A 21,452-nucleotide genomic window follows, 5' to 3' on the forward strand; every position below is an offset into this window, starting at 1 on the left:
CTGAGAATCTGTATTTCATGACCAAGAAGTCTCTTCACCCTCAGTGGGTGACTTTGTAGTGCGCAGTGTCCAGTTATGGTATAATATGTGTGATATTTCTTGATGGCATGGTGGCTACCGAATGGTACGTGAAGGTTTCAGTAGATGATTTCATTCCCATTTTGACAAGATGTGGTTCGTGCAAGACGGAGCATGACCTCATCGAAGCAGGAGAGTGTTTGATGTCATGGAGGAGCACATTGAGGACGACTGCATTCTGGCTCTGGGGTACTCAGAGGCCACTGGCATGGGCCTTGATTTGCCGCCATATTCCCTGGATCTGAACACTGGCAACTTCTTTTTGTGGGGCTATATTAAAGGCAATGTGTACAACAACAACCTCAAGATCTTTGCTGAGCTGAAAACAGCCATTCAGGAGTCATTGACATCATTGATGCTCAGGCACTTCAATGGATCATGCAGAATTTTGCTATTTGTCTGCACCACATTATCGCCAATGGTGGCAGGCATATCAAACATGTCGTAATCTTAATCTGAATATCTGTAGTGACTTTTACATGTTGAATAAAGTGTGTGCACAAATTAATTTATATTTTTTTTTTCATATAGTTCAATAGTCACCACCCTGTAACTACCACACATTTTTGTTCCCATAATTATTTGTTGGCACCTAATATGGAGTTTTATGCTTTGAAACCAGTTGTGGAAAAACATACAAACTTTCATCTCTCTACACAATGTTGCCTTAGCTTCAATTCTTGGTCACTGTGCTGCTCATAGTAACTCTTGTTACCTACCTTTCTGTTCATAATCATGCCAATACCCATTATACCATTCATTGATAATGTTTATATTGTAACCTACAATGATTTGACCAGAATACTCTGGCCCCTTTACATTTCATTTCACTAATCTCCATCACTTCTAAATTTAGCAACAGACCCCCAGGGGGCTCACCACTCTTTGGCGGGTTTGTGCTTGGCTACCACAGGGCCTCAGCCTTTACAGCCTTTTTACCTTCTGTGCTGCATGTCTTTCCTCTTGCTATTCTTTTTCCTCTCCCTTGCGGAACATGTCTCTGGTGTTATTGAGAATGTTCTGCATTGTCTGTCGCTGACCTAAGAACAGTCTCACCTTTTGTTTTTTTGCTCCCTTTCCTTTTTTTGTTTCCCTTCTCCTCTTGTTCCTCCGCTTTGGCGTTTGAGGCTCCTCTTTCTCTTCTTCCTCCCTGTGTGCTCCTGAACATCGGCCCATGCATCTGACTTGTAACAGGTGACTGCGTAACACATAATTCCCAGTTCTGGGTTGACAGGCAGGGTTCACACATATCCCCTGGTACATGCCAGGGCCAGGGAGGGGTGATTGCAGCTCAGGCAATCTTCCCAAATTGCTGATTGGTCCCTCTGTCAGGTGTTCAGGAGGTGCAACCTGAGGTGTGAACAGTCACCTAAGGTGTGTGCGCCCCCTAGTGAAGGGGGCCCCCAGTAGGAAGGAGCATGCCATCAGAGATGCTGGCAAACATGGGGGATTTTCTCACAATTAATCAGTCAGCTTCCCAATCAACATCTATGATACGTAAATGTAATGAGGCTAATGATTCAAAGACCCTTACCCAGCACGACTGTTCCTCATGGTCTCACATACTGAAGACGGTTTGTCCTTCGCCATGGTAAATCTGTTTATTATTCAGAAAGGTGCTGATGCAATTGCTGGCCTTGTGAAATCCTGCTCTCATTTACAGAATGGCATTTGGATTTTGGAAACTATGTCTGATTCTCAAGCACAAATGCTTGCTGCCTCGCTTCTCCATGGCTGCCCTGTTTATGTCAGTGCCCATAGAACTTCGAATTCTTCCCATGGTGTAATTTACACCAGGCTGCTCGACTGTCTAACCGAGGCCGAAATCCAATCTTACCTATCTGATCAGGGTGTCACTGCCATCCATCATGTAATGAAAAAGGTTGATCTCTCCTTACTGCCCACCCGCACCGTTTTTTCTCACCTTTGATAGAATTGTGCTTCCATCCAAGATCAAAGCAGACTATGAAATTATCACAGTTTGGCCATACAATCCAAAACCTATGCGCTGCTACCAGTGTCAACATTTCAACCAAATGAGATCATCTTGTCGACACCCAGCCAAATGTGTAATCTGTGGTAGGGATGCATACAAGAGCGATTGTCCGCCTCCTTCTCCCCGCGGCATCATCTGCAATGGCAGACATGCCGACTCCTCTTGGGATTTTCCCTTGTATCTTGATGAGCAGGCTGTCCAAGAGATCCGGGTGAAGGAAAAAGTGCCTTACCCAGTCACTTGCAAGTTAATGACTAGTCACAAATCCTGTGTTCTCCTGTCTGGCACCTATAGTTCTGCTCTTGTTATTCCTCGCTCCATGAAGGGCATGGCCACGCAGGCATGCGACCTCAAATTCAGCTCTGAGGTAGTGAAATCACCCAGTGTCAATGTAGTATCGCCATCCCCCCATCCAGCTGTGCAACATGTCGTCAAACTCTTGCCTCAAGGGGCGAAGCCACCAGCTACTTAACCAGTAGGCCAGGAAGGACAGAAGGAGTACTTCCATGAAGACTTCCTCCATTCCTCCAGTGGAACAACACTCGAGTCTTCCTCTAACTGGAAAGGCTGAAGTAAGTCCACCAAAGGCAAAAGGTCTTCTCCTTCACCAACTCAAAGATCCTCTACAATGGTGTTGCCACTTGATACGTTAACCCGGCTAGCCTCCGTGTCGCCAGTGCTCACACCAACTGTTTTTCAGTGTTGGACTCCACAGACCGACAACACAATCAAGCTGATGCTTCTGTGGACCCCATGGGGCAGGATACTCCTGCTTCTGTGCCCCATCGTAGTCTCTCTTCACCAACTGTCACTGGGCAGCCACCGAGGTGACACCCCTTCATCTCTTCCTTATCATTACACTATTCCAATGAAACGTTCGCGGCCTTTGGTGCCACAAAGAGGATTTACAGCTGCTTTTAGCATCACAGCGTCCCCTGTACTCTGCATTCAGGAAACAAAATTGCACCCTCACACCCGTATTGAGCTTTCACATTTCTTACCAATTCGTTTTGACCTTCTCTCAGAGGTCAGCATTCCATCTCATGCGGGCATCATGCTGCTCATACAGGATGACATTCATAGTCAACCCACCTACCTGACTATCCAGCTTCAAGCTGTTGCAGTTCAGCTTTCCTTTCCCTACCTGATTTTTTTTCCGTCTGTACCATTTATGTCCCTTTGTCATTCGATGTCACCAGGGCACACTTCTTTCAGCTTATTGGGCAGCTGCCTCCCCCATTTTTATTACTCAGTGACTTTAATGCATGTTATCCCCTTTGGGGTTCTCCCAGGACCTGTGAGAGAGGTGCTCTCTTGGCTGATATTCTTAACCAACTTAACCTCTTCTGCCTTAACACAGGAGCATACTCTTTCCTTTCCGACTCCTTGCACTCCCATTTGGACCTATCCTTCTCCACTGCCAGCTTGCCTATCGTCTTGAGTGTTCCATTCTTTCTGACACTTACTCGAGCAACCATTTCCTATGTGCTATCCATTTTCTGACTTGTACTCTATCCGCATGCACACCCAAATGGCAGCTTACTAAGGCTGACTGGCAGCTTTAGTCCTCCCTGGTGACCTTTGAAGAGCAAGATTTCCACAGTTGTGATGACCAGGTGGAATTTCTCACAAAAGTTATCCATACCACTGCAGAACATTCCAATCCTTACACTTCCTCTTTACCAAATTGTGTCCCAGTCCCTTGGTGGACTGAGGCATGCCGTGATGCAATTCGCACACGGAGACAACATCAGCGTGGATCCTATTGCTATCTCCAACACCTTGGGCCACCATTTTGCAGAACTTTTGAGCTCTTCCCACTATCACCCTGCCTTCATCCATCGGAAACTAGCGGAGGAGGCTCTGGCGATAAGTTCATTCCAATCCTCAGCCCCAGGGCCAGACACCATCCACATTCAAATGTTGCAGCACATTTCTCTTGCTGTCAAGCACTTTCTGCTTAACACATACAACCGCATCTAGGCAGAGGACACATTTTCCAGACACTTGCTTGAAGCCACCATCATACCTATACCTAAACCCGGTAAGGACAAAAACATTCCTTCTAGCTACCGCCCCATCTCTCTTACCAGCTGCATTTGCTAGGTGATGGAACATATGATTAATGCCCTTCTGGTACGGTGGCTCGAGTCTCGCAATTTACTGACGTGTGCGCAGTGTGGATTTACTTACTTTAGCCACCCATGTCATGTATGGTTTTCTGCAGAAATCCCAGACTGTCACTATGTTTTTCGATTTGAAGAAGGCCTACAACACCTGCAGGAGAACTGATATCCTCCATAGTCTCTGCACGTGGGGCTTCCATGGCTGCCTGCCCTGTTTCCTTCAGGCATTTTTAAAAGACTGAGTTTTCAAGGTGCGTGTAGATTCTGCCATGTCAGACACCTTTATCCAGGAAAACAGTGTGCCTCAGAGTTTCATCCAGGGTGTTGGCATCTTTGCTGTGACCATTAATCCTATAATGGCTTTTATGCCACCAGGCATCTCCAGCTCCCTTTTTCTTGACGATTTTTCCATCTGTTGAAGTTCTCCATGGACCTGTCTGACAGAGCGGCATCTTCAGCGATGTGTTGATCGTCTTTAGTCGTGGAGCATTGACAATTGCTTTTGTTTTTCCACTGACAAAACCGTCTGTATGAATTTCTGTCGACGTAATTGGTTTTTCCCACCATCTTTATATCTTTGGCCTTTTGCCATTTTCTTCATTGAAACTACAAAATTCCTCGGGCTCATGCGTGATAGGAAACTGTCTTTGTCCTCCCATGTGTCTTACCTGGCAGCCCGCTGTTCTCAATTCCTCAAAGTCCTACATGTCCTGAATGGTACTTCCTGAGGTGCTGATCGAACACCATCCTCTGTTTGTACCGGTCCCTTGTCCATTCGAAACACGACTATGGGTGCTTTGTTGATGCGTCTACCCTTTCATCCCTCTTAATGCTGTCTCAACACTATCCACCATTGTGGCATCCGTTTGGCCCCGGGTGCCTTTTACACTAGCCTGGTTGAGAGTTTAACAGAAGCTGCTGAACTACCACTGTCCTACCACGGTGACTTCCTCCTCAGCATGTATGCATGCTGTTTGTCTGCCATGCATAGCCACCCATCCTATACCACCTCCTTCAATGATTCCTGTGATGGCCAGTATGGGGCGTGTGCCTCTTCTCTGACGCCTCCTGGAGTCCGTTCAGCTTTTGCTACAGCGGCTTAGCTTCACACTACCTGCAACTTTCCCGGTGGGTGTGAACCCTTCACCACATTGGCTTTGTGAAGCAGCCCATGTTAACATTGGCTTTCATTTGCTTCCTAAGGACACTAATCCAGCCTTGGTCTATCACCTTCAGTTTCACGACCTTCGCATGGAACTTCGCAATAGTACCTTTGTATACACTGATGGCTCTTGGACTGACCGTAGGGTTGCATGTGCCTTTGTCATTGGCACCTGTGTCTTTCGACATTGGCTTCTGGCACACTGCTCAGTATTTACAGCCAAGCTCTTCTCCATTTGTCAGACCACGGAGTACATCCGACAACACAGCCTTTTCAATTGTGTCCTCTGCTCAGCCTCACTTAATGCCCTTCAAAGTCTAAGTGCACTGTACACCACCCATCCCTTAGTGCAGTTGGTCCAGGAAAACTGTCACCAGCTCACTCTTGGTGGAGCAGTGTGATATTTCTGTGGGTTCCTGGTCATGTTGGTCTGCCAGGAAACGAGCCTGCTGATACTGCTTCCAAGGCTGCAGTCCTCGTACTTCAGTCCCTCCAATGATCTCTGTGTTTCTATCTGTCAGGAGGTAGTGTCCGTTTGGCATCGTCAATGGTCCTCCCTTCATGGGCTTATTAAGCCTCTCCCAGCAGCTTGGACAACCTTCTCTTGGCCCTTCTGCTGGGATTGGTCATTTTAACTAGACTGCGTATAGGGCACTGCCTTTTTAGCCATCGTCATTTGATAAGTGGCGCTACCCCACTACTTTGTACACATTGTGCCCAAGTTGTAACTGCCAGCCTCTTCCTTATGGAATGCCCAATTTTTAACCGTTTATGTTCCCACTTGGGTTTGCCCTCATGAGTTATCGGCTGTTTTAGCATATGACGGGCAGGCTGTTGACCGTCTTTTACTTTTTACCCGCCAAACCACTGTGGCAAAGTCCATTTAATTTTTAGTTTTCGACTTCCATTTCTGTATGTCGTTGTTTTAGCCATTTTTCCACGTGCCCCCAGGGGCTCGGCATTCATTTGCTGGGTACGGGCTTGGCGACCCCGGGGTTCCTGAGCTGGGGATTGGTAAGCACCAGCAGTCCCGTCACCTTAAGTTCTGGGCATGCTGTTGCAACTGACGATCAGATGGTTGGAGGAATGGTCTCGCACCACGGGTTTTAAATTCTCATTAGAGAAAACAGTTTGTGTTGCTTTTAATCGTTCCTGCTCTCTGTTTAATTTGCCCGTTTTAAAACTGGGGTACTGATCTCACTTTTAAGGAAAAGGTGAAGTGTCTGGGTCTTATCTTTGATGAGAAGTTAACATGGTTGCCACACCTTAAAGAAATGAAACTGAGATTTCTCAACGCCTTAAACATCCTTAAATGTGTTAATCACAGGTTTTGGGGAGCCGACAGAGCATGTCTGCTCCAACTTCATAAGGCCTTCGTGCAACCCCAGCTAGAATACGGATGCCAGATTTACGGGTCAGCAAGGCCTTCATTCCTTAAAGTGCTGGATGCCATTCACCACGAGGGTATTAGGTTGTCAACAGGGACAACGAGCCCTGTTGTTAGTTTGTGTGCACAGGCTGGTGAGCCTCCGCTGTCTATTGGACGTCTTCTTCTCGTGGTATGCCACACATATAGATCTTTGTCCGTTCCTACATCGCCAGCATCCAGTTACATTGTTCAGCTGCCACTGGAATGGCTATTCAATCACCGACCACAAGCAACATGGCCATTTGGGATCTGTGCAAGGGAGAGCCTTGAATTATTACAGAAGGAAGGGGGGGGGGGGGGGCATTAAGGTCCAAAGCCAGGGGTGGAGTAGGGTATCCCCCTGGCTACTACCAAGGCCTAGATTGCTTTTAGAACTAACTATTTACAAGAAGCATTGTTCCCCAGACCATGTTTATAAAATTAAATTTAATGAATTTTTACGTAGCCACTCAGATTTTATTACTGTCTACACAGATGGTTCTAAGCAGGGAGATGTTTTTGGTTGTTCTGTCGTGTTCCCTGACACTGTCCTCAGGATAGGGCTCCCAGAGCAGTTTTTAGTTTATTATGTGGAATTGTTTGCTATCATGAGGGCAATGGAGCAGATGAGACAGTGCTGTGACAAAAAAATTATCATCTGCTCCAATTCTCAAAGTGCCCTTCTCGCTGTTGGACAGATGTACCCAGCAGATTGGATGGTGCAACAAGTGCAGGACACTCTCCTTCTCTTGCCCAGGCAAAACAAGGAAATCGTTTTGTGCTGGTTTCCAAGGCACATAGGCATCCAGGGTAATGAACTCACTGATGCTACTGCTAAGGAGGCTTGCTCCCTTCCTCCTCCTGCCAGCTGTTCAGTCCCTCTGTGGGCTGTCACTTCATTTGTGACCAGAAAGGCAACATTTTGGTGGGAGTCCCAGTAGCTAGAAGTGAGGAACAGTAAACTACGTTCCATCTAAACTTCAGTGTGACCATGGATCACCTCCTTTCGCTTGCGATGGTGTGAAGAAGTAGCCCTTACTTGGCTTAGAGTGGGACATATTGCCCAGTGACACACGGCTTGCTCTTACGTTGGGAGGAGCCCCCAGTATGTCAGACGCGGGACAAAGTTGACATCTTTTAACCGATTGTGTTCTCTTGCCGACCTGAGGCTTGAACTGGATATCCCACAGGATCTTCTCTCTATTGTAAATGATAACAAGGCGAATATTGTTTGTGTCTTAAAATTTTGTGCAGTGTCTGGAATTCTTCCCAAAATACTTGGTGTGCAATCTTAATGTGTCACATATTATTTCTAAGTTGTCATCCAGCCACACTTATTGGTCCCTTTCTTAACAGCATCTTTACAGGTATTTTCCCCATGATTTTGTTTCGTTATCCCGCTGTGTCTCACTGGGGTTTTATTATGGGCTTTTCTGAACCTCACATTTCTGGTGTTGCTTTACGTTTCCTGTGGTGGGATCAAACGTAGTTTTCCAGTTTATTGATCTCCTTCCATAGATTATGGAAATCTTCTTCAGTATAACTTTAATGCTAGGGTGCTGATGACGTAGCTAAATCATCATCATCTTTTTCCATGTGCCTGTTTTTAGCTGTCTTCTATTATGTCAGTTGTAATTGACATATAGTCATTTTTAACTCCCCTCTGTCTTCGTGTTCTGTAGTTTTGATTTGGACACGTATGACTTCAATTGTTTTTTGCACCCTAAAGCAATGCAAAATCAATCCCTTAGTAACAGAACTGTTGTTTCAGATTATCCTCTTTCCCTACAACATTACATGCAATGCTTCGATTTGTAGAATATATTCTTATTTTCCTGAGCAGCGTCATTTGAAGATTCAAATGTGAGAATAGTTTACCGCCAGAATGTTTTTCAATGAAAATTATCAATATATTTAATTTTGATGACTGCATATATTGTGGAAATCATATTAAATGTCTTTAATGCAGTGGTTTCCATTAACTTCTGTATAAATATTCTGCTGATTGTTGTTGAATTTTCTGCCCTTAGGAGCATTTCCCAACCCAGTGACAAGAGAGTGGTCTGAACTTTTACTCTCTCATTTGCACTCTTTTAACGAGGTCACTGTCATTACTAAACAATAACTAGGATTGACCCCAGACCTTTCTGGATTCATAGTTAGTTGCTATCCCTAAAATGAGATTTAAACCATATTGCACAATTATGGCAAAGAGTTTCTTATTTTATAAATTTTGAGTTATCAGTGGAAGGTAGAGGTAATTTTTAACAGAACACATTGCAAAGTAAGTTGTCATGTGTCTCCAATTTTTTCATATGCAACTAGAGGATCAGCATGTGTGTTTCAGTGGCATTTTTATCACTGTATAAAACAAAACAAACACCATCCTAACAAAACCTTGAAGGCTCAATAGAACAGTCTCATCCCAAGGCAAGAAGAGCTCTTGTCAAGACTATCAGGTGGACAGTACTTTTCGGGAATTGGTTTATCCTAATCTTATTTACAGTTGCAGCTATACAGACAATCCTGTAAATTCATGGTCATCATTATCCATTTGGATTACACAGATACAATAAATTGCTTTTCAGAATTGCTAGCACACCAGCAGTTTTCCAGTGTTTTTGAGCAGATGAGTCAAAACATTCTGATCAGACAAGTATCAGGACAATACAGTAGTAAATGATGAACTTATGTCTGCCATTCCTGACCACTTCAACAGAATGAGCTAAAGTGTAACCTACAAAAGAATGAACTCTTTCACAAGCGAGTTGAGCATTTCATCTACATGTTGAATCTTAAAGGACTTCAAATGAATTGACAACATATGTAAAGCATGGAAAAAATTCAAGGGCCTACCAACTTAAGATCTTCAATCATTTCTTGACAAAATAAATTATTATGTATATTTTATGTTGGACCCTCTTCCTCACCAGTTACAAGTATTCTATTTACTATTGATAGACAACACAACATGCTAATGCCAATGTCCTGTCTAGATTACCTGTGGGACAAATCTCTCATTTGACTCTCAGAGGCACTATGCTTTCAAGTAGACAGCATCTTACAAAACTGTCTTCAAGAGTGTCCTGTTGATTACACTGTGTCATGCTGGTTCATTTATTGTAGATGTCATAATTTTCGCATCTGTCATCTGTCAAAATTACAACATCACCTACTCCAAACAAGCCAGCATGACACACAGTGTAACCCAATATCCAATAAGAACAAATTCTCCATTGTGTATAAAATATTGTTGTCATGTGGATCACATCATGCTAGATAATAAATGTGACTTATGACAATGGGCAGAGCCTTAAATGAGTTATTTAGTATATAAACAGCAGCTTTGGTGTTAAAATGTCTTTCTTCAATATTTGATAGCTGCAAGACAAGGTAAATATTCTTCTTGATATTGTAATGTACAGGTTGTCAAATTGTTCTCTTTCTTTCCATATTTCGATCCATTAAAAAAAAAGAATCAGTCATGGTACAGCATTGTTCACTGCCCCACTTGGAAAAACACAGAGAGAAGTCTCATTCTGATATTTTGGATCTCAGACTGTGAGACCTGTGAGATAGTCGACATTTGGCGTTCATTTCGGCCGCGTGTCTGAAATCCGTGCTTGAGAGCTCAAGTGACAACAATGAGCAGGAGGGCCTGCACACACCAATAACAGCTTCTAGAACAGACAAACCCAGTATTAACACACAATTCACAAAAAACTAAAGCCAACTGGCAAGCACTGGGTAGCGACAAATACAGGACGAGACGTTAAATGTTATAGTGTGACAACTACAATTACTATTAAAGCAATAGTTCGTTAAACAATCTCCAATGATATGAAATTTCACTTGATAAATTTATAAATCACCACTATCTCAAGGTGATAATGACCAGACAGTCTGCACACAACCTTAAATACCAAAGCACCATTTGATGGCGCAAAATCGTTACCATTATAGTCGCCAACAAGGAAGAAGTTTGCAATTCTAGTTTAAATTAGCAGCTGAAGTTTTATGTAGAGAATTAACTTTGATTCATAAAATTTACCACTTAATACATTAACAATAATAATAAAAAATGAATCACTGAATATCAGCCACACTTACAATTCAAAATAAATGCAGTGGAATCAGGGCACAGTGCAGTTTCATGGACTTGCAATACCAAGTATCGTGGACCCTCATCCAAGATGGTTTACACATCCAAAAGTTCCACCACATAATTGCTCATTGCTTAAAGTTAGTCCAGGAGCTCGCTGTTAACATGCACACCTGGGTAAACTCCCATGCTCTCCTCAGGACTCAAGATGGACACGACTCTTAAACAGAGCCTGTGATGACTGGTGACTGCTCTCGCACTCCAGTTCCACTCGCCGCCAGACCCAGGCGCTGGAATGTCAACACTATGCCCACTGCAGTACACTAAGCATCGACTGACTACTCATGATGCTCCATGCGCTATCTTCCCTCTGTCAATGTCCCCAACCACGTCTCCATCACTGCCCCGACCAAGTCTCCTTTGCTGTCCCCGACTGAGTCTTACCTTGCCAGCCACAGCAATCCTAAATAGACGGTGCTAGCCAACCATGACACCACAAAGCATGACAGAGAAACTATCCTGCTAAGAGCATCGCAAGAAGTCACAGCTCAATAACATTATTTTACTAGTTAGGTAATAATAATTATTACACAGAAAGTATACACCTGGAAAAGAATAAAAAGTAAACTGCAATTTATGAAATGAGTACTTGAACCACTATTTCTAATTGTGAATGTGATACGAAACCTTGTTGGTTTTATTTTATTTCTATCTGCAATGGTCTCTCGTTATTGATGTGCAAATGACATCATGTTGTGCTGAGAAAGTTTGCCAGTGCACGTGACTTGCTGGTGTAGGCACTTTTTCACACACACAGGACAATGAATGTAGTATGTATTTTCATTGTTTTACTGCATGTCTAATTCAGTGTTCCATTCAGAAACATCATGTTCATATTACATTATTTTTCTCCATGATTAATAACTTATTTTATTGTTGACAAATATGTCTTTCTCTATTCATCTGTACTCACCAAGCCATCTTATGGTGTGTGGTGGATGGTACTATGTGTACCACTGTCACGGCCTCTTCCCTGTACCAGTCACGAATAGTTCACAGGAAGGTTGCTGGTAAGGCTTTGTGTGGGCTCAATGTTTCTAATTCATGCTCATGATCTTTTCATGAGATATACATAGAAGGAAGCTATATACACTGAAGAGCCAAAGAAACTGGTACACCTGCATAATATCGTGTAGGACCCCTGTGAGCACGTGGAAGTGCCACAACATGATGTGGCATGAACTCGACTAATGTCTGAAGAAGGGATGGAGGGAATTTACACCATAAATCCTGCAGGGCTGTCCATAAATCTGCAAGAGTACGAGGGGGTGGTGATCTCTTCTGAACAGCACGTTGCAAGGCATCCCAGATATGCCCAATAATGAGGATATTGAAAGGGTAATGCAGTATATAAAGGGGGACGAAAATCTAATAGTCATGGGTGACTGGAATGCAGTTGTAGGGGAAAGAGTAGAAGAAAAGTTTACAGGAGAATATGGACTTGGGACGAGGAATGAAAGAGGAGAAAGACTAATTGAGTTCTGTAACAAGTTTCAGCTAATAATAGCGAATACCCTGTTCAAGAATCACAAGAGGAGGTGGTATACTTGGAAAAGGCCAGGAGATATGGGAAGATTTCAATTAGATTACATCATGGTCAGACAGAGATTCCAAAATCAGATACTGGATTGTAAGGCGTACCCAGGAGCAGATATAGACTCAGATCACAATATAGTAGTGATGAAGAGTAGGCTGAAGTTCAAGACATTAGTCAGGAAGAATCAATACGCAAAGAAGTGGGATACGGAAGTACTAAGGAAAGACGAGATAGGTTTGAAGTTCTCTAACGCTATAGATACAGCAATAAGGAATAGCGCAGTAGGCAGTACAGTTGAAGAGGAATGGACATCTCAAAAAAGGGCCATCACAGAAAATGGGAAGGAAAACATAGGTACAAAGAAGGTAGCTGCGAAGAAACCATGGGTAACAGAAGAAATTCTTCACTTGATTGATGAAAGGAGGAAGTACAAACATGTTCCGGGAAAATCAGGAATACAGAAATATAAGTCGCTGAGGAATGAAATAAATAGGAAGTGCAGGGAAGCTAAGACAAAATGGCTGCAGGAAAATGTGAAGACATTGAAAAAGATATAATTGTGGGAAGGACAGACTCAGCATACAGGAAAGTCAAAACAACCTTTGGTGACATTAAAAATAGCAACGGTGGTAACATTAAGTGTGCAACGGGAATTCCACTGTTAAATGCAGAGGAGAGAGCAGATAAGTGGAAAGAATACATTGAAAGCCTCTATGAGGGTGAAGATTTGTCTGATGTGATAGAAGACGAAGCAGGAGTTGATTTAGAAGAGATAGGGGATCCAGTATTAGAATCGGAATTTAAAAGAGCTTTGGAGGACTTACGGTCAAATAAGGCAGAAGGGATAGATAATATTCCATCAGAATTTCTAAAATCAGTGGGGGAAGTGGCAACAAAACAACTATTCACATTGGTGTGTAGAATATATGAGTCTGGCGACATACCATCTGACTTTCGGAAAAGCATCATCCACACAATTCCGAAGACGGCAAGAGCTGACGAGTGCGATGATTATTGCACAATCAGCTTAACAGCTCATGCATCGAAGCTGCTTACAAGAATAATATACAGAAGAATGGAAAAGAAAATTGAGAATGCGCTAGGTGATGATCAGTTTGGCTTTAGCAAAAGTTAAGGGGCGAGAGAGGCAATTCTGACGTTACGGCTAATAATGGAAGCAAGGCTAAAGAAAAATCAAGACACTTTCATAGGATTTGTCGACCTGGAAAAGGTGTTCGACAATATAAAATGGTGCAAGCTGTTAGAGATTCTGAAAAAAGTAGGGGTAAGATATAGGGAGAGACGGGTCATATACAATATGCACAACAACCAAGAGGGAATAATAAGAGTGGACGATCCAGAATGAAGTGCTCGTATTAAGTAGGGTGTAAGACAAGGCTGTAGCCTTTCGCCCCTACTCTTCAATCTGTACATCGAGGAAGCAATGATGGAAATAAAAGAAAGCTTCAGGAGTGGAATTAAAATACAAGGTGAAAGGATATCAACGATACGATTTGCTGATGACATTGCTATCCTGAGTGAAAGTGAAGAAGAATTAAATGATATGCTGAACGGAATGAACAGTCTAATGAGTACACAGTAATGAGAACAGCGAGAAACTTAACATCAGGATTGATGGTCACGAAGTCAATGAAGTTAAGGAATTCTGCTACCTAGGCAGTAAAATAACCAATGACGGACGGAGCAAGGAGGACATCAAAAGCAGACTCGCTATGGCAAAAAAGGCATTTCTGGCCAAGAGAAGTCTACTAATATCAAATACCGGCCTTAATTTGAGGAAGAAATTTCTGAGGATGTACTTCTGGAGTACAGCATTGTATGGTAGTGAAACATGGACTGTGGGAAAACCAGAACAGAAGAGAATCGAAGCATTTGAGATGTGGTGCTATAGACGAATGTTGAAAATTAGGTGGACTGATAAGGAATGAGGAGGTTCTACGTAGAATTGGAGAGGAAAGGAATATGTGGAAAACACTGATAAGGAGAAGGGACAGGATGATAAGACATCTGCTAAGACATGAGGGAATGACTTCCATGGTACTAGAGGGAGCAGTAGAGGGGAAAAACTGTAGAGGAAGACAGAGATTGGAAAACGTCAAGCAAATAATTGTGGACGTAGGTGCAGGTGCTACTCTGAGATGAAGAGGTTAGCACAGGAAAGGAATTCGTGGCAGGCCGCATCAAACCAGTCAGTAGACTGATTTCCAAAAAAAAAAAAAAAAAATTGTTCATGTCCGGATGTCCGGGGATTTTGGTGGCCAGTAGAAGTGTTTAAACTTGGAAGGGTGTCCCGGGGGCCACTCTGTAACAATTCTGGGCGTGTTTGGTATTGCATTGTCCTGCTGGAATTGCTCAAGTCCATCAGAATGCACAGTGGACATGAATAGATGCAGGTGATCAGATAAGATGCTTACGTACGTGTCACCTGTTAGTCATATCTAGATGTACCAGGTGTCCTATATCACTCTAACTGCCTACGCCCCACATGATTAGAGAGCCTTCACCAACTTGAACTGTCCCCTGCTGACATGCTAGGTCCATGGATTCATGTGGTTGTCTCCATACCTGTACATGTCCAAAATACTCGATACAAGTTGAAACGAGACTTGTCTGACCAGGCAGCATGTTTCCAGTCATCAACAGTCCAATGTCATTGTTGACGGGCCCAGGTGAAGCATATAGCTTTGTGTTGTGCAGTCATCAAGGGTACACAAGTGGGCCTTCAGCTCCGAAAGCCCATATCAATGTTCCTTTGAATGGATCACATGCTGACACTTGTTGATGGCCCAGCATTGAAATTTGCAGCAGTTTGCAGAATGGTTGCACTTCTGTCATGTTGAATGATTCTCTTTAGTTGCCATTGGTCCCATTCTTGCAGGATCTTTTTCCAGCTGCAGCGATGTCAGAGATTTGATGTTTTAATGGATTCCTGATATTCATGGTACACTCGTGATACAGTCATATGGGAAAATTCCCACTTCTTTACTACCTCAGAGATGCTGTGTCTCATTGCTCATGTGCCGATTGTAACAGCACATTCAAACTCACTTAAATCTTGAAAACCTGCTTTGTAGCAGCAGTATCTGATCTAACAACTGCACCAAGACACTTGTCTTATATAGGCGTTGCCAACTGCAGCACTGTATTCTGCCTGTTTACATATCTCTATATTTGAATATGCATACCTATATGGTATATACATGGTATATACATATTATATACATGGTATATACTGGGACTGAAGACCACAGCAACAACATACCTGTACCAGTTTCTTTGGCACTTCAGTGTATTTGTTGACTCTTCTGGGAACGTATGATCTGGGAACATTAACAATAAGTCTCACTGTGATGCAGAACGTCTCTCTTACAGTGTCTGCCACCAGAGTTGGTTGACACTTTAGTGTTTACTAAATGACCCTGTAACAAAATGGATTGCTCTTCTTTGGATCATCTCTATTTCCTCTGTCAGTCCTATCTGGTAGGGATCCCATACTGATGAGCAATATTCAAGTATTGGTCTCTCTCTCTCTCTCTCTCTCTCTCTCTCTCTCTCTCTCTCTCTCTCTCTCTCTGTGTCTCTCTCTCTGTGTGTGTGTGTGTGTGTGTGTGTGTGTGTCTGTGTGTGTGTGTGTGTGTGTGTGCGTGTGTGTGTGTTGGAATGATTGACAGTTTATAATCTAGAATTTAAAATTATCTTTATGAGATTATAACCTTCGACCATTCCCAATTTTTGCTATTTAACATGTTGGAGACCAGCTGCTTAGAAGAATATCGGGTCTAGGAAACCAACCATTTATGCCATTATTTAAAGTATTTCTGGCATATATGTAATTGATGCATCTTCAAGAGTAACACATACTAAGAAAAGACCAAGCTTCAAGATTTAATTATGATGGAAAGTAAATTATTCTTCCAAAAACAGGTTCTCAGTGAGTTGTTGAGCAATTTCTTCCTTGTGAGCTTCCAAAATTTCTGCTTACTCAATGAACATGATGTGTTTATAGCAGAATTACAGTAAACTGTGAAACCTAACAAATAAGTGCCTGAAATTACATCAATGCAATTGTATTCGCTCAGGCAATTGCGACTGCATCTTTTACGTTTACTAATGTTTCTTTCGACATAATTCTAGAAATTGACAACAGAAGGCGTCATCAGTTAGTGGACAGGTAACGAGATGTCTGTACATTGTTCTCATACACCGTAAGTCAAGTTTTTGTGTGGTTTATGCTCGTGCTTTGAGAAATCACGGCCAGACCTATACTCGGGCATGGTCTTTTTAACACAATGTTGTGGCCTGAGCCATGCTTGGGCTTGACCTGCATAGTGTTAGAGTGTGACACTGATGGCACCCATCACCAAATTATAATAAAACAACAAGGGCATGTGTGGCAACACCTTCATCCTTTATGGATGTGCTCCTGAACACAAATCTTTAATTCTAGAATTTCATGAAAAGTTGTGTAATTTTCAAGTTTCTGTTCACATTATATTATTACACATGATAACCAAACCACTGGCATCTATCTATCACACAAACTTTTAATTTTGTTTTTAAAATGTGTAGAGGCTGCCTTGATATAGCATTGCTGTGAAGTTTTAATGTATTGTTCATTGTTACAGCGCTTCAATTCCAACATTCTGCAGAAACAATATCGTTCTTCATCGAAGCCTCAGCAGTACTGCTGTTGTGCAATTGGTTCTCGAGATCGATCGTTATCAGTATGGCTTACAGCACTCAAACGACCTCTTGTTGTGTTGCACGAGTTGTTTACTAAATCTGTGCTTGATCTGTCATGGAGCTGTACAGGTCTGCAGTTGATGGCTTGTTCATGGGATGGAACTGTTGCTTTTGTAGAGTTCTCAGAAGATGAACTTGGGAAGCCACTTACAATGGAAGAGAAGGTGTGTTTAATTAATATTATTTGTAATTCATTTTAATTACTGAAAGATAATGTTGACTCCTTCATTGATGGAATTATGTTTTATTCATGAATTGTTAGTTCCTTAGTGTGAAAAGCTAACATGGATTACTTTCACAACTTTACTGTGGTGGGTGGGGGGGGGGGGGGTGGGGGGGGGTAGGGAGGGGAACAAACGAAGATGATGTATCTTACCAAACGAAAGCATTGGCATGTTGATAGACACACAAACAAACACACAAACACACAAACACACAAACACACACACACACACACACACACACACACACACACACACACACACACACACACACACACACGTCCAACTGCACATATACAGACACAAGCACACATTTGTAAAGGCAAAGAGTTTGGGCAGAGATGTCAGTCAAGGCGGAAGTACAGAGTACATTTGCCTCTGTGTTTGTGTGTCTATCAACATGCCAATGCTTTCGTTTGGTAATTTACATCATCTTTGTTTTTAGATATATTTTTCCACGTGGAATAAACGTGACTGTTAAGATAGAAGTTATACTAAAAATTTTCTGATCATTGGTCTGGCACTAAACAGAAGTAGCATTTCATAGGGATCCTTTCATGTTCCACACTTAAAGTTCTTTTCCACTTTTTAAAAGTCTTCTTTTGCATATTTATTATAAACTGTACTGGCAACAGTATTTGAAGATTAAATGGAGCATTTTATTTAATTTGTCTGAAAACAAACAAAATAGGCTGAGTTGTTAGATATGCTGATAAAATGAATCCCATCTTCTGTCGTGTATTTTTTATACATCACTCCAAAACTCACAAACCTTGTCTCCTCTTCTTTTTTTTGCCATGACAAAGAAATTACTTTAACGTTTTGTGTTTGCCAGCCCTGTTGCTGTTTTTGTGAATGATAAATGAATGTTTCCTTTCTCTCTGAAATTGTAGTGAGAGACTCCCTACCAATTCAAAAGAAAGTTAAAACATACCTCATCAGTCACTTTTTCTACAAATTATGTAAATACCCAGATTTAGATATTTAAGAATTCTGTTAGCTAGATGGGCAGTAGCAGTGTGGGTTTATATAGGAAGCTGTATAGTAATATTCTTGAAAACTACCATTGTAATCAAGTAAATAGTATGCTATTAATGGCAGACAAACAGCTGCTGTATGATGAAACTAACGAGGCAGCATTATTTTTCAAAGAAACAACTTTATAGCTAATTATCTTGATTAAATTTAGATGGCATTAGTGTGAATAGCATTAAGTAGTGTAGTGATAGTTTATTGTTGAAAAGTTTGTCATATCTTTCTCATATGTTACGTGTATACCTTGACTTGTTCCACATCATTGGAGGTACCCCTTCTTGATAGTATCTACTGAATATGATAATGAATTCACATATCGCTGTAATTTGTGTATTTTTAATTACTTTTTTCTTTTTGTTTCACTTATGGTTTACATAATTGGTAGCACCACAGCATGTAAGCAAATAATTTATTCTGCTTTAATTTTTATGTCTTCCTGATCCTTATCCTGTAGATTGTGTTATCATCATCAGCTGTAGTTTATCGACAGGCAGGTTTTCATTCATTCAAGATTAGGTTTGCTCATGCTATTTTATATTTTTCTCTATCCCCCATTTTGTTTCAGTTGTTAAATAATACACAACTGCCCTGTTTTATACTGTCATAAATAAAGTTTTCTTGAAAGGTAACAGAATTGCTCCAAATGTGGAACATCTACATGACTTTTCTGCAATTCACACTTAGTGTGACAAACCACCTTCAGACATCCTGTACTGTTCACCCTCAAACAGCACATAGGGAAAATGAACACTTAAATCTTTTGGTATGAGCTCTGATTTTTTAAATTTTATTACAACAATCACTTCTTTCTTGTAAGTGACAATAAAATATTTTAACATTCAGAGGAGGAAGTTGGAGGCTGAAATTTTGTGAAAATATCATCCCACAGTGAAAAATGCCTTTGTTTTAACCCTTTCGTGGCTACAAGGGCCAAGTGTCCTGGCTACTTGGCCGGCTGATAAGAGGAAATGCAGCATTCGCCTGGCCGGTAGACTGCGGACTCAGCCCTGTGGTCGCTGTAGGCTATGGCCACTGTTGGCATCCTGCACGTTCTGGTGCATACAGAACCGCTGTACTGTCTCAGTGGTCATAGTTTCTGATGACCATGAAAGAGAGCTTGGAACTAAGTAACACTTTCTATTATATGTTTATTATGGGCTGATAAACAGTTGGTTTAGAAAAATGATAGGAACGTTTTTAATAATAATTCCTATAACTTGATGCTTATTCCGTCAATATGTGTGCCTACAACATATTAAAATTTCCTTAACATCGAATGAATGTGTTCCAAGATATATAGTGTTAAAGTGAGTAGCGTGTAGTGAAAACGCCCAAATATTGGACAGTTCTTGCTACTATCTTAATTAAAAAATAATTACAGGAATTTAAAACCAAATTATGGCACATATCCAGACTCTGAATTAAACAAAGCATATATCTGGGTAATTCATTTTTCAATAGGCCCATGGCTTGGTTTGTAATTAAAGCCTAAAGTCGATTCTCCACAATAAGATTGGTTGGTTTAAGGGGGGAGGGGGGCGGGGCAGATAGTAAATGCCTACCTTCTTCTTGCTCAATGTTTTCTTTTTCAGCTCGTCATGTTCAGTACAGTTTCCTTTAATGGTTTCCCATTCTCATTTTTGATGCAGGCTTTGACTGCCACTGGATGAATTAAAAACCCTTTTTATTTACTTTTTTAAATTTTTTAATTTTAATTTATTACTTTCCTTTGCTTGAAATGTACACAGTTACTAAAACATACTAATATATCTTTAGTGTGTGATATTTTTCAAAACATGGCACCATGCAGAGAACCATATCACACTTTTTGCATCTTACGTGTGTAATTTTTCATTGTGAATGTGCAGTACATACTACACAGTGTGTCCGGGGAATCTCCTTTTTCTCTGTTGCTTCTAGGAACCCTGAATAATGTCCCTCTTTATTCTGCAGTTGGAAAGGGATTTCTTCTTTGGTTGTTCATAGGATTGCACTTTTACAAGTTTGACTATGAAATTCATTAAGCAACTGACAGATCGTTTCAAAGTGGTATTTCATTAGTGGTATCTTCCATTACTTTTGCGTTTCAAAAAATACTTTTTGCATTAAACACACACAAGTCAGTCATATGAAAGAATAATTTTTTGTACCACTTCATTGTCCTTCGGATGAACTGTTCAGAAGACAACAGCATGTCTGTCTTACCAACTGCACCCATTGACTTAATATAGCTGACAACACAGGTAGGTTTCAATTTGTTTTTGCCCACTCTATGGTCTTTTTCCTCTATCTCCACAAACTCTGGTCCATTTATGGTAGAAGGCATCCAGACTTCTCTCTTGTCCATCCATTTTAGTGTCATTAATGTTCCACAGGACTAGGACTGTATTTCCCCGTTTTTCAAACTGTCTGGCAACGGTGGTAGATGTTTCCTGTTTTTGCATGCCGTTCCAGTGGTGTTTGTACATCTATCACGGAGCCACAGGAATAATTCAAGGCTCGAATACCAATTGTCTAAATAAATGGTATGACCTTTGTTGGGGTATGGCTATAACAAACTCACAACAACATCGCCTGATTTTCCCCAATCAGCATTTCTAGATTCTATTTCTGAGGCAGCACCAATGTAGACAATATAATCCAAAATATAATTGATTTGTACGTTACAAAGGACAAAAATTTTAATGTCAAAATGGTTCCTTTGAAAAGTAGCAGACTTTCGTCACTCACAAGATTTTCAAAGGGTACTAATGCCTGGCAGAATTTATTTTTTGTGTGATCTACAATGAGACATATTTTTACAAGAATGTCTTGGAGGTGTGGTGGAATTGTCACTGAAGTGCGATAAAGGCGGGATCAACTTGTACCAGTCCCTGGCCATTATGTTAGAGAATATTGGTGTTTGAAGCAGAGAATATGTCAACCAATATCCATTCGCTTTTAACTTTTTACTTCTAGGCATA

At 41.5% G+C, this 21,452-nt stretch overlaps 1 pseudogene; it reads left to right on the forward strand.

Moving 5' to 3' along the window:
- The window catches only part of LOC126438168 (protein HIRA-like), a 445,447-nt pseudogene that overhangs the window by 300,660 nt on the left and 123,335 nt on the right, over nucleotides 1-21,452 (forward strand).

This window comes from Schistocerca serialis, unplaced genomic scaffold (assembly GCF_023864345.2).
Source record: "Schistocerca serialis cubense isolate TAMUIC-IGC-003099 unplaced genomic scaffold, iqSchSeri2.2 HiC_scaffold_1261, whole genome shotgun sequence".
NCBI lineage: Eukaryota > Metazoa > Arthropoda > Insecta > Orthoptera > Acrididae > Schistocerca > Schistocerca serialis.